Below are 18091 nucleotides of genomic sequence, written 5' to 3'. Positions count from 1 at the left end.
GTAAACACGGACAAAATAAAGCTAACACACAGATGTGTGAATATACACACTAAAATGAATGGGTATGTGTGCTGTTTGTGAATCACTGACGTGTGAATAAGGTCTTATAAGGAGTAATATTATTCATAACTGACAGAAGTGGTGTCTGCAGAAACGCAGATTGCTCACGGTTATGCAACATAAACTCCTGATCTCATCTGGAATAGTTTAGGTTCTGCACACAGGATTAAATCAGAGGATGACTCTTGTCATACAGGCCAGAGGCTGCCAGACTCTAAAAATATGCCATCACTGGTGCGATTGCCAGGAGACAACGGCATAGTTTTCCTACTATGTCTGTAGATGGAACTCAATGCTTGGCATTGGGCAGCCCTGTGATCTTCCTTTACACCCAAATTTTTTTTTAAAGGGGTCCCAACCTCATTTACAGTTTTATTTCCCTTCTTGCTGCATCATGTGCCTGCAATATGCACAATGACCGGAGACGGGTCTCCACATATCTCATGCAGCCACTAGTAGCAGGCCACGTAAAAATGATGCTGGTCATCAGGTAATGCCAAGAGTTAATTCTAGTCCTATGACGGATCTCAATAGCGGAATAGAAAACGCAAGTGTAATAGTAGCCTTAAGCGGCAGGTCTGGCATGCGCATCTCTATGGGACTGCTGGAAATAGCCAAGCGCTGTACTCGCCTACCTCCGGCGGTCCCATTAGATGAATGGAGAAGCAGTGTGCATGTGATTGGATTGCCGTTCACAGCGCTTAGTGCGCTCATGAATGGCAGTGAAATCATTGTGCGTATTCATACGCATCAGACTTTTTTCAGGGAGTAAAACTGCCTGTACAGGCATCTATGACACTTGTATAGGCGTTATTGCCACCTCTGAAAGCCACCATTGTATTCAAATCTACTTGTCTTAGGCTAAACAAATCTCAAACACTATGAAAGTAGATCACAAATTCCTTATGTTCAGGCTTACTGGCTACATTTTAAATTGCATTAATAGGTGAGTAAAGCTGGCCATAAATTTGGGGTTTCAGGAGGAATTGTTCAGGGTTGGTCTGTGAAGGTTCTCGTCTTCAATGGCAATGCCTTCAGAAATCGATGCTGCAAGGACCAGCAGATTGTCGGGAAGAAAGTGTTCCTGACAATCGGCTGTATTTACATGCAGTGATCCCTTCCACAGCAAGAGGACAGGCAATGGCTGCTCCTATCACTTGCCCCCTTACACTGTTCCTGGGCAGCAGATCGCCGTTTAGACTGAGGTAGCCGCAACACTCGTTCATGGGGTGATCTGCCCTTTAAATGGAAAGAATATCGGGAATAAGTGTTTGTAGAAACGTTTGTTCTGGATAATCGGACAGAACATTGATGTGTAAATTCGACTTTAAAATGACAAACTCTGCCAAGATTTATAGGCGTTATCCAGGAATTCAAAATGATCACCTATCACATCGGTGGGGGTCCAAGTCCCATCTTCCCCGCTGATCAGTTGTTTCAGGGAGCTGCCGCGCTCAACGGAGCCCTGGCTCCTGCCAGCTTTCCGAGCACAGCGCCGTACATTGTAAAGTGGCTTTTTTGCAGCCCTGTGAATACCTATCGGTACAGGGAGGAGGGGGTTATCTGTGACTGACAGCTATGTCTTATGCACTCAATGCTATCAATCAGTGATAACATCTCCCTCCTGTACCAATCGGTATTCATGGGAGGAGAAAAAGGCAAAGATATAAACAAAAAAATATATCTATCTATATCGGGTGGGCCATTTATATGGATACCCCTTAATAAAATGGGAATGGTTGGCGATATTAACTTCCTGTTTGTGGCACATTAGTATATGTGAGGGGGGGAAACTTTTCAAGATGGGTGGTGACCATGGCGGCCATTTTGAATTCAACTTTAGTTTTTTCAATAGGAAGAGGGTCATGTGACACCTCAAACTTATTGGGAATTTCACAAGAAAAACAATGGTGTGCTTGGTTTTAACGTAAGTTTATTCTTTCATGAGTTATTTACAAGTTCCTGACCACTTATAAAATGTGTTCAATGTGCTGCCCATTGTGTGGATTGTCAATGCAACCCTCTTCTCCCACTCTTCACACACTGATGATGTGTTTCCCTCTTTATGCACTGAAGCTGGCACGTCCCCTGAGTTTTTCCAGCAAGATGGTGAACCACCACATTATGGGTGTCAGGTCCGAGCATTCCTAGATGAACAGTTTCCTGGAAAGTGGATTGGTCGTCGTGGGTCAGTTGAATGGCCCCCAAGGTCTCCCGATCTGACCCCCTTAGACTTTTATCTTTGGGGGTCATCTGAAGGCAATTGTCTATGCTGTGAAGATACGAGATGTGCAGCACCTGAAACTACGGATACTGGAAGCCTGTGCTAGCATATCTCCTGCGGTGTTGCTATCAGTGTGTGAAGAGTGGAAGAAGAGGGTTGCATTGACAATCCAACACAATGGGCAGCACATTGAACACATTTTATAAGTGGTCAGAAACTTGTAAATAACTCATGAAAGAATAAACTTACGTTAAAACCAAGCACACCATTGTTTTTCTTGTGAAATTCCCAATAAGTTTGATGTGTCACATGACCCTCTTGCTATTGAAAAAACAAAAGTTGGATTCAAAATGGCCGCCATGGTCACCACCCATCTTGAAGTTTCCCCCCTCACATATACTAATGTGCCACAAACAGGAAGTAATATCACCAACCATTCCCATTTTATTAAGGTGTATCCAAATAAATGGCCCACCCTGTATATCTGCTCAGCTCCTCCTGCTCTATAACATGGTGCATTCAGATTAAGTTGCATTTTCTAGGCGTGTTCTGTGACATGTGCAGAGGTCGCTGTGCAGGGAGGTGAGAGTAGAGTAAGCTGTGACTATGGAGAATACTGTGCTAGATATATTTAGGCCTTATCTGTCACCGTAATCCTGGCTGTGATGATAATGAGATGACTGAGAAGTGACCAGTACAGAACAGGAAGTTGTGGCCTATTCTTAAACTTACTGGCCAGTGTGCAAACTGCAGGATTTTGAATTTTATTTTAAAAACAGAATAAAAAATAAAAAAAATTCTAATTAAAATCAATCGATCTGCTCAGCTTTTTCTGCTGTGTGACGTGGTGCTTTCAGATTGTATTGCACTTTGTGGGGATGGGTCTCTGATCGCCTGTTGATTGTGTCTGCTGTAAAGCACATTTCTAAATGCTTTTAACAGCAGGTAAGGCAAGATGGCCGCCCCATAACCTTCATCACATAGAATTTAAACTAAACATTTGTTGAAAAGACTGCACTCTGCCATTCAAGCATGTGGACTATGGATACCGCTAACTTCCTATAGATCTGACCTCAAAACACTCAAAAAGCTGAGGAGACAGCATCCTGAGCAGCACTTCTGCTCCTTTGTGTTTTTTGGGAATATGGGAGACACTTTCCCTCTAAGGCCGCGTTCACATCTGCAGCAAGAGGATCCGGCCCATATGTCAGACAAACCAAAGACCATGGCATGTAATGGTTTTTGTAAGGCTGAAACCCGAGATTTATGCTGGAAGGTGGACGGATCACCGCCAGATCCCATTATGGTTAATAGGGATCTGGCAGTGATCTGTAGTTCAGCCTGCTGATGTGAATGTGGCCTAAGCTACATCCTTTTATTACTTAAAGGGTAGATAGCGAGTAACGCATGCTCTGGGGGTTACCTGTAGTTATACTTAATGTCCCAGTAATTGGGGGAGCAGCCGGCCTCTGCAGAGTCAAATGAGCAGCCAACCTGCAGAACAAAAAAAAAAAAAACGTTTTTAATCCTATGTTCCTATACAGGCACATTTTGGTATCTACAAGGACAAAACAGCTAATGGTCATAAAACAGGACTAACATGTCCACCTGGATCCACTCCCTGCTTTGGCTCAAAATTCTGCACGAGAAACTGCACCCAAAACTACAGCTTTTTTCTGAAAAATGCTGCGTGTGAAATCACCCATCAGGTGGTTCCACACACAAAGCTAGTTTCAGTTATGGACAGCTTTAGGCCTGGTTCACATTTCTGTCGCCGTCTGACGTCCGGGGGAAATTCATCCATGTGTCACCTGTGAACGATCTGTGTCTGTTCTTGCCCTCCACGTGTTACCCGTATCCCACATACACTTCTAGGATGAAAATTCATTTTTCTATCAATAGATGCCATCCGTGTTGCGTTAGTGGTTTTTCATAGATATATAAACGTCAATGGCCGTGTTTGGTCCGTATCAGAAACTAAAGTGGTGCATGTCTCCGATTTGTCCACTGACCCATGCTCCGTGGAAGATCACTAATGTGTGAATAGATACAATAAAGGGTTTCTGTCATCCGAAAAATCGTTATGTAGCTGGCTAATGTTAGCGATGTGCCTAATGTCAGTAGAACAGAATTGTATGACTTACATCTCCCTGCCTGCTGCTGTTAGCGCTAAATGACTTTTGTGATATGCTAATGAGCCTCTAGGTGCCAGGGAGGCGTTGCTGCAGTACCTAGAGGCTCCGTCCTCTCACCATTTGGCACGCCCTTCTATCGGTGATTGACATCCTCGGTCTCCTCCGTGCCCCGCAAATCCCGCGCCTAGAGTTCCGTCCTAGGGGCTCAATACCGGAAAAGAACTGATCAGTTTTATCCCCCTGCATTCTGAATGGAGAGCAATCCGTTCAGGATGCATCAGGATGTCTTCAGTTCAGTCTTTCAGAATGACCAGGATGGAGATAACGCAGCATTCTGCAGTTTTATCTCCGGCCCAAAAAACTTAAAGGGGTTCTCCGGGTTCAGAGCTGAACCCGGACATACCCTTATTTTCACCCCGGCAGCCCCCCATGAGCCTAGCATCGGAGCATCTCTTGCTCCGATGCGCTCCCGTGCCCTGCTAAATCATGCAGGGCACGGGCTCTTTTGTTTTCAATAAAACACTGCCGGGCGGTAACTTCCGCCCAGCGGTGTGTTCATGAAAATCACAGACACAACACAGATAGCATCCGTGTTGCGTCCATTTTTCACTAAAGACTGATAGGAAATTCTTTGGAAATTGATTTTCAGCTGAGCAATGTCCGCAAATTACAAATGACACACGGATGGTGAAAACAGACACACGGACCACAGATCTTCACGGATGAAACACGTATGCTTTTTTTCTCGGACGTGACACTGACACAGAAATGTGGACGAGGCCTTACTCAAATGTCAGTGATTGTGATGCCAAAACCAGGACTGGAGCCTCCACAGACATAAGGTATAAGGGAAAGATCTGCCCCTGTTCTGTGTTTAGAGCCGCACCTGGCTTTGGCTCAAAATCACTGATGGAAATCACTGACCGAACACCGACGTGTGAAAGAGGCATCACACAGGTAGGGCTGTCAATCACTGCGCTGGACCCCCTTCCTACAGAGATTTAAATTAATAAGTTACAAGTTCTAGGGAATCTTGTCCCATAAAACTATATATCAATCACTGCATTTCATGGTGACAGATCCTCTTTAAAACACATATCTATATGTCAGTAGGCAAACAAAGGGCAGAACATCAAGGTTTATGATACAAACACTCCTCCATCCCCACAAATAGACCAACTTGCTATAGTTAAAAAGGGAAAGTAAAAAAAAAAAAAGTTTCCAAAAAAAATAATTACAAAATGGTATAAAAAATAAAATAAATTAACGCTACTCACCCAGTAAAGTCCCGGCTGTTCTAGTGATACAGAGTCAAGGACGTCATTCACGTGACCTGCAGTCAATCAATGGCCTCAGCAGCCATGCACAACGCACGATTGGCTGCAGCAAACGTGAATGATGAAGGTGATGACATCACTGCAGGACCGGTGGGAGAATTAATGGGCGAGTTATGGGCATATGTATGCATATAATCTAGGAAGTATTGTGGCGACGGGAGTAACGGGTTATCACTAACCACCACCGTTCCCGGGCACACAGATTGGGTTTACCTCTGTGTTAGGAATTCCTTTTTGTTGTTGTTCTGTCATAGAAAGTCAAAGTCAGATCAGACATGTGATGGACACCCACAGACCAGACCAACCCTAGTGACTTACAATGATGCACTGGAATAAACAATTGCTGCGTGGCTTTATTTTTCCTTTCACAGATGTGAACAGAACCTTAGTGGCACTGAGAAAAGAAAGATGCCCGTCTCTAGGCACTCTAGAGCAGGGCTGGCCAACCTGCGTCTCTTCAGCTGTTGCAAAACTACAACTCCTAGCATGCTCAGACTGCCTACAGCAGGGCACAGTGGGAATTGTAGTTTTACAACAGCTGGAGAGCCGCAGGTTGGCCATCCCTGCTCTAGAGGCCATTTATTAAGACTGGCTAATCACGCTGTAGTCTCTATTCCTCGCCTGTGTCAGATGTTCCGCAATTATTAAGAGGCGCCAAAATGACAATCTACCGTAACGGATGCAGACTTCCGGAATAATGTAAGCCAGTTTCCATTTCCTGCCCCACAACACCCACCCTGCTTTTGGAAAAGTGGCGCTCCAAACCCTGAAAAAGTCCCAACATTTAGCGCAAGCATGGCACGTGCCAAACACTGCAACTTTTGACGGCAGTTTTCTGGCATACAGGGTTTGATAAATATCCCTCTCTGTTCTCGTCTGAACTTGAGGCGCCAATAAAAATTCCATCATAACTTGGTGGGAAAAAGTACATGAAGGGCTATTTTTTCCAGATAAAATGACACTGTGGACCTCATTATATGTCAATGGGATCCGCCGGGCTCCACTGGTACCGGTCATCATGTGAGGGACCCTTCACAGCTCGAATTCTGTTTATCCACTACTATCACGGAACAGAAAAATGAAATTCCTAATGCAGATGTGGAGTCCAAATGGTTAGGCTACGTTCAAAGTAGCGTGATCAAATCCAGCAGGTGGACATTGCTGGGAACCACCTGATCCCCATTGACTACGGTAGGCTCCAGACACATTTTGGCTGAAAAAAGATGATTCTTCGTAGGGCTGAAAGCTGGCATTCATGCTTGAAAGAGGCCGGATACCCTTCGAATCCTATTGTAGTCAATGGGGTTCCAACGTTTCCCAACCTTATTTGGCTATGCCGGATACGGTGAACACCGGTTAGGCTGTTCCTCTGCCGGAACAGCTTGCCGGATTTCATAACATTACTGTGAACGCAGCTCAAGTGGCGCACTGACCTATACAAGTCAATGGGGCGATTCACACATCTGTCGTTATATGTCACAGGTCTGTGTGCCCGATCCGAGAAGATCACTGCAGGTCCTATTCTGGTCCTTTTTTGTCCATCAGACTTCCCAATTCATTAGAAAAAAATAGGATAGCATGCGGTCGGGTGAATGAGCTCTAAGGAGCCAAGTCCGGTTATCTGCACCGCATGTACTGCAGTCCCAAAGCCTAAAGGAGGAAAACAGGGCAAGAAAAGGAAAACTGAGACTAGGAATAAACGCATTAATGTCAGCAAGACAGAACGGGCCAGTACCCGACACCAACACAGAGGATGAATACAACTCTGCGGCAGCAGGAGCTGCATTCATGTTAATTCAGTGGTGACTATGCCGCAAAGAAAGGTTTGGCCCATTACATAGGAGTAATCTATGCCTTTCACATGCCTCCACTTACTGTCAGGCCTAACAGAGGTTCATCAGCATGAGCTCAACTACTACTCACCCCATAATATACAGCTAATAGGGTGACCAGTAACCGTGAAACTACATGATGCAAGGTGCTACTTTACCACATAAAAAGAAGAAGAACAAATCCTAGGAACCAGGTAGTTAAATTACGTTGCTAAGAAACGATGTTTTAAGATGTGCAAATGATTCTCCAGGAGCAACAGGGGCGTTGCTGTTACACCTAGAGACCCTGAACTCTGATTGAAGTGCAGAGGGTGTGGCAGTTGCAGAGAAAGCCGAGTCTCTAGGAGTAATGGCAACGCCCCCATTGCTCCTAGAGATTCATTTGCATATCATTTTTCCCAGCAATGCGAGCATATATGAACATGGGACCAACACAGATGTTTTCGGCTGAGGCTACTTTCACACTGGCGTTTTGGCTTTCCGTTTGTGAGATCTGTTCAGAGCTCTCACAAGTGGTCCAAACGGATCAGTTTTGCCCCAATGCATTCTGAATGGATAAGGATCCGCTCAGAATGCATCAGTTTGCCTCCGATCAGTCTCCATTCGGCTCTGGAGGCTGCTTGCAGCGTTTTGGTGTCCGCCTGATGATGCGGAGCCAAACGGACACAATGACAGTCAATGGGACGGATCTGTTTTCACCGACACAATATGGCGCAATAGAAAACGGATCCGTCCCCCATTGACTTTCAATGGTGTTCAAGACAGATCCGTTTTGGCTATGTTACAGATAACACAAAAGGATCCGTTCTGGACGGATGCATGCGATTGTATTATCTGAACAGATCGTCTGTGCAGATCAATGACGGATCCGCACCAAACGCAAGAGTGAAAGTAGCCTAACATGTAACAGGTCAGACAGTTTCATAGGTACATGCCCTTTAAACAAAATTTTTTTGGATCCTGCACATTCCCTTTAAATGAGCTATACTGTTGATTACTTGCACACAATAAAACATTCAGCAGCTCCGCGCTGAATTTTTTTTCTGCATTAAAAACTGCACACGGTACATGTAGTTTTCGTGCGGATTTTAAGTGTTTTGCCGCAGATCTTACCCTTCCATTGAAAAGGGTGAAATCCGCACCAAAAATCGCAAATATATTCGACATGCTGCGTATTTCTAAATTCGGACAGCAGGTCAATTTCTGCACAGAACGAAGTGTACATGAGATTTGTCTATGCTGGTACGGTATTACGCTGCGGTGCTTCCGCACAAGAATCCGCTCAGAAAAGCTGTGTGTAATCCACAATGTGCGCAGGTAAATGCATAATCATATACCAGCCGGGAGCTGCCGTGTGAAGTGTCGCTCAGAATCTGTTACCTCAGCTTCACAGACGTCATACGCGAGGACAATTTGTGGACTTTTATTTCTAGCAATGTTTTCATTTAGAAATAAATGCTCTTACGGCGCAATCCACCGAACTCAAACTGACATGATCAAGAGCGCTCCACTGCAAGAAGCCATGCGGCTGCGTCACCAGGATGTGATCAGGACACGTTTTCTGCCTCTGGACATAACCATGAATGTTTCTATTTGCTGACAACAAACAGTGATCTAACCAGAGGTCGCAATTACGCCATTTTACTCCCTGGAAAAAGTCTAAGGTGTACCGACTTTTCCCTGCCATTCATCAGCGCAGTGAGCGCTGTGAACGGCACAGGCAGCGCAGCGATGCTGCTGCTGCCTAAAACAACCAATAACAAGGATCCTTACAGTGAGGAGCTTTGTTGGTCAGTTTGAGCGGGTGCCGCAGCTTATGGCACACCTCTCTGAAAGGAGGAAGGAGGCGCGCGATTGTCACTGGCGGGGTAAGTGGGCTTGCTGTGAAATTTAGTGGGGATCTGAGCGCCTTGTTTTTCTCTATAATGATGAGTCCACCGAGCGCTGTCTCTCCTCCCTGCTGAGTGCAGTAGGGAAGAGGGCCCCAATAGAAGGTCTAGGGCACCGTCTTCCCTACAGCGCTCAGCAGGGAGGAAAAGTGGCTGAGCTCTTCAGACTCCTGCTTATAGAAGTCCGCGGGGGGCCCAGCACTGGACACGCCAACAGGAGACCTCTATACAACCTCCATAACGGACCTCTGTCACCTTTCCTACGAATCCATCAAGGATAATTCATTGCAGCATTTTCCATCAGACGCTGAACTAGACATATTGTGTGCTACAAGGATTTCTCCTGTAATGTGGCGCCGCATGGCGGCACATGGTGCTACAAGGACTGCATGAGGCCATTTACAGCATCCAGGACACAGTCCCTCTGCCAAGTGCATGAAGTCTTCGCTGTAAGACTGTATAATCCAATAACCACAGCGGTGGTGGCAATTTTGTGGCATTATCTGCTGGTATGAGATAGGGCACTGGGTCATGGAAGACAAACTCCCCTTTATAGCAAGATCAAGCATAACACAAAATGACAGCCTCTAGATCCGGGCTCAGCAACCTCCGGCACTCCAGCTGTTCTGAAACTACAACTCCCATTATCCTCCTTTCACTTCTATAGGAGTTACAAGAACAGCTGAGCAAGTGTGCATGCTGGGTGTTGTAGTTTCACAGCAGCTGGAGTGCCGAAGGTTGCTGCACCCTAGATCTACAGGCAAGCCTGGTGGTTATCACTGCGTGATGACATCATCCAGATCCACAACAAGTGAGCTCCTGGCACCAGAGGAATGTGCCCAGGTCTTTCTCTTGTGCCCACCAGTATGCACCACCATCCATTGGGCCTGTCCTGCTCTGCCAGTGCCTCAGGTCTCTTCAGAGTCTACCAACAGCCCCGGTGGCACAGACATACCCACCTGAGAGCTCATCTACAAGGACGTAACTTTGGTGGGCAGCAATGGCCACGTAATGGATGGCAAACCCCAGTGACCAGCGGCACAGAAACAGCAGCAAATATTTAAGGGATTGTCCCAAGATCAACACTATTTACCTATCCATACTTGACCCAGAGAACACTAAAACCTGATAACCAAGGTGGGACCCCGAGCCATCATGTACTTGTAGGGGACATGTCTGTTTTATTAACGACTTGCATTTCCAATGCAATAACAATTCTGGGGAATCAATTCTTGTGACTCTAAATTGTACCATTCCTCTATTATTCCCACTAGAACTTATGAACAAATTGCTAGTAGTCTGCAATAAAGGTCCAGCGGGGGGTTACCAGTTGACAGCACTGATTGAATAATATCAGGCTGTGCTGTGACACCCCCATCTGGACCTTCACTGCCAACTGACAGCAAGTCAGTCATTCATAACTAATAGCAGAAATAAGAGGAATGGTGCAACATAAAGTCATAAGAATAGATGTTCCAGGATTGTTATTACATGGGGGGTGCAAGTAGTTTCCAAAACAGACAAATCCGGAGAGGTGAGGGGGTCCTCTTTAACGACAGGTGATAAATATCGATCTTAGGACAAACCCTTTAAACCTCAAAATCAGCGCAACACTGACCTCAGTGGTGCCGACCCCTCAACGCAACACTGACCTCAGTGGTGCCGACCCCCTCAGCGCAACACTGACCTCAGTGGTGCCGACCCCCTCAGCGCAACACTGACCTCAGTGGTGCCGACCCCACCTACATGTAAAATTTAGAAATTTGCTATTTATGCATGGAAGACAGTTCTAGAGTACTAGTAATGGTTTCCCTGCATAAATAGCAACCCCTTAATGTTATGTAGGCCTTCGTATTGACTATTTGAATTACTGTCACTTTCGTACTTCTCATCGGCTGAAAATACTCCTCAAAAATGGTAAGAGGAGTATTTTTACTCTTCCATAAAAAATGTAGCGCGACCTCTGGATCTAAAGTATCGCACATACTGTGCATGATGTAGGGGCTCCTCTTGACTAATATTTTTAGGGTACTTTCACACTAGCGTTTTTCTTTTCCGGCGCTGAGTTCCGTCCTAGGGGCTCAAATCCGGAAAAGAACTGATCAGTTTTATCCTAATGCATTCTGAATGGAGAGTAATCCGTTCAGGATTCATCAGGACGTCTTCAGTTCAGTCTTTTGACTGATCAGGCTTTTCAGAAAACCGTAGCATGTTGTATTTTTACCTCCGGCCAAAAATCCTGAACACTTTGACTGAACGCCTGATCAGCCTTTTTTCCCATTGACTTGCATTAACGCCTGATCCAGCGCCGTGTGTTCAGTCAAACCGGATCCGGCTTTTCCATGTTAAACCCGAAAAATGTGAAAAAAAAAAGTTAAAGTCCATAAATGGCGGATCAGTTTTTTCCAATGCATTTTTTCATTGTGATCAAAATCCTGATCAGGATTCAAATGTAATCCGTTTTCACACGTTTTTCCGGATCCGGCGGGCAGTTCCCGGGTCGGAATTGAATGCCGGATTTAAACAACGCTAGCGTGAAAGTAGCCTTAGAGTTATTGAACGTGCCATGAGCGGAAGACAAACCCTACTGCTGCACTCATTTTACTAAGACTATACATCATCCACATATACCGGATACCAGGAGGCGCAGTAATAGCCTAATAAGGCGTAATCACGGCAAACATATAAAATAGGAAGTGCCCTGCGTTACATAACAAGGAGTCGCTGATATACAAAGGGTTGCATCACACAGTGCATTAAAGAAATACATTGTAGAAGATTACAGTCTCAAGACTGAGGGTGTAAGGGCGCCTTCACACACAGCAGATTTTGTGGCAGAAAATAAGTTCCATTCATTTGAATGGGGCAGCAAGCATATGGATTTCTGCATTAAAGGGTATCGGTCATCAGAAAAATCGTTCTGTACCGTATTTGGCTGACATTAGCGATGTGCTAATGTCAGCAGAACATAACTGTATGACTTATATCTCCCTGCCTGCCGCCGCTAGCACTAAATAATGGACTTGTATAATATGCTAATGAGACTCTAGGTACCAGGGGGGCGTTGCTGCAGCACCTGGAGGCTCCATCCTCTCACTGTGTGGCACGCCCTTGTAAAGGTGATTGACATCCTCGGTCTCCTCCGTGCCCCGCAAATCCAGCGCCTGCACCGTACCTTTTAGCATTAGGCGCAGAGAGGTTAGGGACGGCAGCAGGCAAGCGTCCTTAACTCACTGCGCCTGCGCCTAATAGTAAAATGGACGGCGCAGGCGCGGGATTTGTAGGGCACGGAGGAGACCGAGGATGTCAATCAGCTTTACAAGGGCGTGCCACACGGTGAGAGGATGGAGCCTCCAGGTACTGCAGCAATGCCCCCCTGGCACCTAGAGGCTCATTAGCATATTATAAAAGTCATTATTTAGCGCGAACGGCAGGCAGGCAGGGAGATATAAGTCATACAGTTATGTTCTGCTGACATTAGCACATCGCTAACGTCAGCAAGATACATAATGATTTTTCTGATGACAGAAACCCTTTATGGCTACTTTCACACTCGCATTTGGTGCGGATCCGTCATGGATCTGCACACACAGATCCGTTCCGATAATACAACTGTCTGCATCCGTTCAGAACGGATCCGTTTGTATTATCTGTAACATAGCCAAAACAGATCTGTCTTGAACACTATTGAAAGTCAATGGAGGACGGATCGGTTTTCTATTGCGCAAGATTGTGTCATAGAAAACGGATTCTTCCTCATTGACTTACATCGTGTTCCAGGACGGATCCGTTTGGCTCAGTTTCGTCAAACGGAAGCGTTTTGGTGTCCGCCTCCAAAGCGGAATGGAGACAGATTGGAGGCAAACTGATGCATTCTGAGCAAATCCTTTTCCATTCAGAATGCATTAGGGCAAAACTGATCCGTTGTAGACCGCTTGTGAGAGCCCTGAACGGATCTCGCAAACGGAAAGCCTAAACGCCAGTGTGAAAGTAGCCTAAGGTGAATGGAATTGATTATCAGTCGCAGAATTTTCTGCCACAAAATCGGCTGCGTGTGAAGGGGCCCTAATAGGAGTGCTACATCCAGACTGCTGACCATAGTGTAATGAAGAGGCCTGTCATATGCTCCAATGTAAAGTCATAACTATAAGAGATGTTACATTACACACACACACACACCGCAGCTCCGGTACAAAGGCTACATACACACACACACACACACACACACCGCAGCTCCGGTACACAGGCTACATACACACACACACACACACACACCGCAGCTCCGGTACACAGGCTACATACACCACAGCTCCGGTACACAGGCTACATACACACACACACCGCAGCTCCGGTACACAGGCTACATACACACACACACCGCAGCTCCGGTACACAGGCTACATACACACACACACCGCAGCTCCGGTACACAGGCTACATACACACACCGCAGCTCCGGTACACAGGCTACATACACACACCGCAGGTCCGGTACACAGGCTACACACACACACACACACCGCAGCTCCGGTACACAGGCTACATACACACACACACACACACACACCGCAGCTCCGGTACACAGGCTACATACACACACACACACACCGCAGCTCCGGTACACAGGCTACATACACACACACACACACACACACACCGCAGCTCCGGTACACAGGCTACATACACACACACACACACACACACCGCAGCTCCGGTACACAGGCTACATACACACACACACACACACACCGCAGCTCCGGTACACAGGCTACATACACACACACACACACCACACACCGCAGCTCCAGGCTACCACAGGCTACCTACACCCACACACACCACACACACCGCAGCTCCGGTACACAGGCTACATACACCACAAACACCACACCGCAGCTCGCGGTACACAGGCTACATGACACACACACACACACCGCAGCTCCGGTTACACAGGCTACATACAACACACACACACACCGCAAGCTACGGTACACCAGGCTACCTAACACACATCCACACACCCACACACCCACACACCACAGGTCCAGTAATTCTAGACTTATACACACAACCACCACACACACCACAGGTCCAGTATATAGATATATACACCACAACACACCACACCACAGGTCCAGTATATAGGACTATATACACACACACACACACACACCACAGGTCCCAGTACTATAGGACTATATACACACACACACACACACCACAGGTCCAGTATATAGACTATATACACACACACACACACACACACCACAGGTCCAGTATATAGACTATATACACACACACACACAACACACCACAGGTCCAGTATATAGACTATATACACACACACACACACACACCACAGGTCCAGTATATAGACTATATACACACACACACACACACAACACCACAGGTCCAGTATATAGACTATATACACACACACACACACACCACAGGTCCAGTATATAGACTATATACACACACCACACACACACCACAGGTCCAGTATATAGACTATATACACACACACACACACACCACAGGTCCAGTATATAGACTATATACACACACACACACACACCACAGGTCCAGTATATAGACTATATACACACACACACACACACCACAGGTCCAGTATATAGACTATATACACACACACACACACACACCACAGGTCCAGTATATAGACTATATACACACACACACACACACCACAGGTCCAGTATATAGACTATATACACACACACACACACACACACCACAGGTCCAGTATATAGACTATATACACACACACACACACACACACCACAGGTCCAGTATATAGACTATATACACACACACACACACACACACACCACAGGTCCAGTATATAGACTATATACACACACACACCACAGGTCCAGTATATAGACTATATACACACACACACACACACACCACAGGTCCAGTATATAGACTATATACACACACACACACACCACAGGTCCAGTATATAGACTATATACACACACACACACACACCACAGGTCCAGTATATAGACTATTTACACACACACACACACACCACAGGTCCAGTATATAGACTATTTACACACACACACACACACACCACAGGTCCAGTATATAGACTATATACACACACACACACACACACCACAGGTCCAGTATATAGACTATATACACACACACACACCACAGGTCCAGTATATAGACTATATACACACACACCACAGGTCCAGTATATAGACTATATACACACACACCACAGGTCCAGTATATAGACTATATACACACACACCACAGGTCCAGTATATAGACTATATACACACACACCACAGGTCCAGTATATAGACTATATACACACACACACACACACCACAGGTCCAGTATATAGACTATATACACACACACACCACAGGTCCAGTATATAGACTATATACACACACACACCACAGGTCCAGTATATAGACTATATACACACACACCACAGGTCCAGTACACAGACTATATACACACACACCACAGGTCCAGTACACAGGCTACATACACACACCGCAGGTCCAGTATATACACACACACACACACCACAGGTACAGTATATAGACTATATACACCGCAGGTGCACTATACAGACTATATAGCACATTAGACCTATAATCTTTACAACTATCTCAGGCTGACTGCAATGCTCTTACTGGGAGCAGTTAGCAACCTACCACTGTTCTGAAGCTACATTTGCCAGTCTTACCTGACGGCGCATCTTTTTTTTTTAGTTCCACACCAGTGAAACAGCATCAGGTGTCAGGACGCTAGACTACAGCGTGAGGAACTAAAAAAAAAAAAAATGGGGGAAAAAAAACCTCTGCCCCTTTGATCAATACATTATCGCTAAGATATACAAAACTACTACATGTCACAGAGACCCTGCTGACTCTATACTGGAAACCCAACCATAGAAAACTGATACCGGGTAGAACATAAATAAACCAGTTTTATCTCTTCACATAAACAGAGGCAATGTGCTACAATCTCACGCCATGAGACATGTAAACTGTGGACAGAGCCCGCGGCGCCCATTACCTAGGAGGACAAAGGATTCCTGCGAGATGTTTACCTTTCTCCAGAGTTATCCCCACCTCCTCAGAAGGAATGGGAGGTGCAGCAGCGGGCTCAGAGGTCCTGGTGGACCAAGGTGTTCGTAGTGATCGGAACGGATACGTTTGGTGGAGATCCGTGACGGATCCGCACCAATCGCGCGTCTGAAGGTAGCCTTAGCTACTGATCGCCACAGGTTGGTGCCTATTGTTACCAGTGATATCCAAACCACTATCTGACAATGGCGCGCCAGGAAGCGCCCCTCTCCCTTCTTATTACAGATGACTGCTGATTATACCAGTGGCCCGCACCCCGTGACTTTCCAAACTGTTTGGAACTACAAGCCTCAGCATGCTGATCAGTGGACATAGTGAAGGGTGCTGCATATACATGTACTGTGTGTGGATCACACCACCTAAAGGGACAGTCAGGTGACCTGGGTCACAGAGCACAAGTGGAGCCAGGACTGGCCACATCCAGAGCAGCACCCGGGATACTCACAGATGACCTAGCGAGCACCAGACGCAGGGACACACCCTCTGCCGGGCTCCCTGCCGCCAGCGAGGGCTTCTCTCTGGCTGCTGTCTCTCTGCTGACGATTCACTACACGGGGTTCCTTTCTTCTCCGCTCCTTCCCAGGGCTTTTGTCCTCTCCAGTCACTTCCGGGGTGTCGGGAATTCCGCGACACTGTTGCAGTGCCCCTCCTTTCCTGTCACACCCGGGCGTCTCTAGTAAAGGGTCACTCCGGGGGTCTCTGTTCTCTCTCACGGGTCACTCCGGGCGGCTCCTCCCGTCTCTATGGTGTTCACGGTCCCAGAGGGATCACTTCCGGCGCACGAGATGACGTCACTCACACGGCGCCAGCCAGGGAACTGGAGCGCTAGTCGAAGAGTAAACTCTATGGTAAACAGGGCTAGAAAGGTCAGTGTGGTGCGCAGCTAGCTCAGAGGCTCCCCCGTGTGCTGGCGTCGGGGATAACACCCGAGAGTGTACAGTCAGTGGGTGGCGTCCTGTAGAATGTGACACATACACTGTGGTTGGGGGCAGGAGACTAGTGAGGACGTGTATTGTGGCACATAGAGAGGAGACAAATGGCCTGGTGTCAGGTGGACATGGTTTAGTTTACTGCTCTTATTAAGAGAAACAAAGAGTATTGCAGGTTTGATACCTTATAATGGCTAACACAAATAGAAGTAATGGAGACATCACCGATCCCTTCATCAGGCGTACTAAGAGAATATATGAAGAAACAGCAATATATATACAATAAGAACAGAGGCATGGGGGGAATGAATGGACATTTCAAAAATAACAGTACAACAGATCAAAGATCTTGAGAATGAGGTATCAAACCTGCAATACTCTTATTTTGTTTCTCTTAGGCCTCATGCTCACGACCGTATGTATTTTGCATTCCGCAAAAACGGATCCGCAAAAAATACGTATGACGTCCGTGTGCATTCTGTCTTTTGCAGAACGGAACAGCTGGCCCCTAAAAGAACAGTCCTATCCTTGCCCCTA

The 18091-nt window shown here is 46.3% G+C and overlaps 1 protein-coding gene across 2 annotated transcripts in view; it reads right to left on the bottom strand.

The window, feature by feature from the left end:
• Positions 1-17418, bottom strand: part of LOC122934415 (calcium-binding protein 39) — a 42573-nt gene extending 25155 nt beyond the window's left edge. Inside the window, exons 1-2 of one of the 2 annotated variants that reach the window (XM_044289856.1) lie at positions 17071-17418; positions 3708-3778 (exon numbers count right to left, since the gene is read on the bottom strand). The gene's annotated coding sequence lies outside the window, so the exon portion shown is untranslated. The remainder of the gene's footprint in view (positions 1-3707; positions 3779-17070) is intronic. The other variant, XM_044289857.1, reaches the window with a different exon arrangement.
• Positions 17419-18091: the final 673 nt, after the last annotated feature.

This window comes from Bufo gargarizans, chromosome 4 (genome assembly GCF_014858855.1).
Source record: "Bufo gargarizans isolate SCDJY-AF-19 chromosome 4, ASM1485885v1, whole genome shotgun sequence".
Lineage (NCBI taxonomy): Eukaryota > Metazoa > Chordata > Amphibia > Anura > Bufonidae > Bufo > Bufo gargarizans.
This window is presented reverse-complemented; position numbering and strand designations above follow the sequence as displayed.